This window comes from Oncorhynchus mykiss, chromosome Y (genome assembly GCF_013265735.2).
Source record: "Oncorhynchus mykiss isolate Arlee chromosome Y, USDA_OmykA_1.1, whole genome shotgun sequence".
In the NCBI taxonomy this organism is placed as follows: Eukaryota; Metazoa; Chordata; class Actinopteri; order Salmoniformes; family Salmonidae; genus Oncorhynchus; species Oncorhynchus mykiss.
In genome coordinates, this window is record NC_048593.1 from 46,859,553 (window position 1) to 46,863,261 (window position 3,709).

Below are 3,709 nucleotides of genomic sequence, written 5' to 3' on the forward strand. Positions count from 1 at the left end.
AGTCTGACTCACCATAGTACTGGTACCCACTAGAGACAAGGGTTTCCTAATAGGGCAAGTAGCTAGCTATAAAATGTCCTGCCCCTCCACAGTACAGGCAACAGTTATTATTCATCCTCCATGAGCACTCCCAAACTGATAACCTAGTCCAATTGCATAGGCTCAGGAGTATCCAACTCACCCGTCGTAGATTCACGAGAGAGCTCGGGTGGCTTCGACTCCTCTTGGAAGAGCTGCCTTCAGAAACATCCGGATTCCATAGGAGGTGAACGCGCCATATCGGGCTTTTCTAAAAACTTTTCTCAACCTCTGCCATGAATTCCTCAAAATGACCGCAAATGGCAGATTGTTGTTCCCAAACTGCCATAGCCCAGGAGAGGGCCCTTTCCAACATTAGCGTAATAATATACGCCATCTTCGATCGGTCTGAAGGAAACGAAGATGGCTGTAGCTCAAAAATAAGCGAGCACTGAGAAAGAAAACCCCCGGAAGGTACCAGGATTCCCTGAATATCGCTCCGGAGGAGGTAAGCGGGGTTCCCGGGGAGTAGGATAGGCTGTACCAACTCACCACAGATAGGGGGAAATAGGCTGTACCAACTCACCACAGAGAGGGGGAAATAGGCTGTACCAACTCACCACAGATAGGGGGAAATAGGCTGTACCAACTCTCCACAGATAGGAGGAAATAGGCTGTACCAACTCACCACAGATAGGCTGTACCAACTAACCACAGAAAGGGGGAAATAGGCTGTACCAACTCACCACAGAGAGGGAAAAATATTACTGGGTGATTGGGGTTTTTCAGAGGTGGCAGACAGTCTGAGCTAACTCCCTGATTTACTCCATAATAGCCTTTAACCCATGGTCGTGGCGTTCCGTCAAAGAACGGAGCCCTTTTAAAAGGCCCTGTAGCATCTCCTCATGGTGGCTCCCTGCAGGGAGACAGTATGGCGGAGCTGGTTCAAGTCTGCTGAGTCTGTCATGGCCAGGTCGTACTATCAAGGCACAAGGCGAGACCCAGATGCAGTCACAGGAGGCAGATGGTTGGAGTTTAAGATGTTTAATAAATCCAAAGGGAGTAGGCAAGAGAATGGTCGTGGACATGCAAAAGGTCAAAACCAGTTCAGAGTCCAAGAGGGAACAGAGTGGAAGGCAGGCTCGAGGTCAGTGCAGGCAGAATAGTCAGGCAGGCGTGTACAGAGTCCATAACAGGCAAGGGTCAAAACCGGGAGGACTAGAAAAAGGAGAAAAGGCAAAGCAGGAAAAGGGGAAAATCGCTGGTAGGCTTGAACATACAAGACAAACTGGCACAGAAAGACAGGAAACACTGGGGGAAACAAACAACACGTGAAGGGGGGTGGAGACAATAACGAGGACAGGTGAAACAGAGCAGGGTGGGACATAATCATATAGAACCCATTCTGTAGGACTATTTCCTATTGCAACATCTAACCACAGACCCATTTATAGGGAAACAGAAAAACAAGCAACCTTTGTTTCACAGATTTCACAGGTAGAAAGGGGAAAACTTATTAGCCTCGTTTTGCTATCTTTGCTACAGGACTTTCAGACCTGACCAAGTACTACACAAATAATTGACAAAAAAACAGTGACAAACAATATTTCTTACGGGTCTCTCAATGAACAGTTTGGAACCCAAAGCCTCTCCAAGCACATTACACAAACTGGAACCAACTTCGAGTGGTGGGAAAAATACCCATATGTCATACTTGAGTTAAAGTAAAGATACTTTAATAGAAAGTAACTCAAGTAAAATACAACTTCAGTAAAAGTCTAAAAGTATTTGGTTTTAAATATACTTAAGTATGAAAAGTAAAATTATAATATTTTCAAATTCCTAATATTAAGCAAACCAGACAGCATCATTTACTTGTTTTAAAAAATATATATATTTACAGATAGCCATGGGGCATGCTCCAACACAGACATAATTTACAAATGAAGCCTGTGTTTAGTGTATCAGCCAGAACAGAGGCAGTTGGCTTGACCAGGGATGTTCTTTTGATTAGTGTGTGAATTAGACAATTTTCCTGTCCTGCTAAGCATTCAAAATGTAACGAGTACTTTTGGTTGTCAGGGAAAATGTATGGAGTAAAAAGTACAACATTTTCTGCAGGAATGTAGTGAAGTAAAAGTTGTAAAAAATATATAAGAAGTTACTAAGTACAGATACACCCCCCCCCCCCCCCCCCAAAAAAAAACGACTTAAGTAGTATTTTCAAATATTTGTACTTAAGTAATTCACTCCACTGCCAACTTAGTTATTACACTCAACCATACCCCCATCTTTAGGTAGCATGGTGATTAAAAAAAACAATGATACCAAACAGTCAATCAAATGCATAGAACCTGCAGGTGTAAAACCTCTCATAAAGTTGTATGTAGTTAGTGATGGGACGATTGATACTGGAGCTCCAACGCACTTTTCAAAGCACTTACTGGTTTGACATAAGGTACCGATCATCGTATTAAAGTAACATTATGACGTGTTTAATGACGTCGAAGCTTTTATCACGCGTTTTTTCGTGTTGCAAAATGAGAGATACCACTGATTTCGCTGTTGTGCTTTTGGCTTCCTTCGATGCAAAGTTGCTTTCAAACACCGACCTCTACTGGACACCTTAATTAACAATTTAGTTAGATGTGTTTCGGTTTATAGCACCTGAACCGTAGCTCTGTTGGTAGGGTCAGAGGATGCCAAAATAAACTGGCATCGGCACAATATTGAATCATGGCGATGCCAATGATTGAAAAAACACTAAAAACACCACAATATCTTCCCATTGTTGTTCAAATACGTCATTTTATTTAGTGTAGCCTATGACAATATTTTGTCTTCAGCGTAATAATACCACGGATTTTGAAAAAATAGTGAACCTGGAGGCAAAATGGGTGGATTTTACTAACTCACGCATGGGGGGGGAGGGGGGGGGGGGGGGGGTCTATATAAACATCAAACATGCTGATATTTATCCCTGACCAGCAGATGTCCCGAATGTGCCCTGTGTTAAAATGGTATGTTAAAAGATAACTGTTTTTCGGGAACAATTTGGTGAAAGCCTAAGGGTTTAGAAAGCCTTGAATTCCCATCACTAGTATTATTGTTATTCCTGGTAAGACAGCTCTGCGAATCTGCTCTTTTCTTTACACCACTCCTAAATATGTGCAAGGAGACTTTTAAACTTTTCTGCCTGTGCTCCCCTAAATAGTATCCATAGGGAAACACTGACGAAAATTATAGTTCTTACACTGTCACCCTATTATCAGTACATTTCATTCATAGATACAATGAATACAGTCTGTGGATACTTAGTCAACTGAATAATTGTATCCGTTATTATATTTTTTTCAGCACAGGCCGGGCCTACTACAACTATCCTATTGTCTGTGTCCGCTGGAGCGCACACGGAATCAGTGCACATGTGCGAAAGAACAGGGTTTTGGATTCCAAATCCACAAGTCTGAACTTGTATCCCAAAAGTTATTCACAGCCATAAAAGGACTGGATAGAAGAAAAAAAGCAGAATGGTAGAGATTCCGTCCGAGCCAGCTATCACTGTTATAAAGTCACATTATCCGCCAGTTTTTTTAATATATATTTTTAAATACAGCAGATATCAGTAGAGTAGGAACTAAAGCAAGGAGCTAGGAACCGAATTTGTCATTAATTCGGGGAAGTTTGGGAC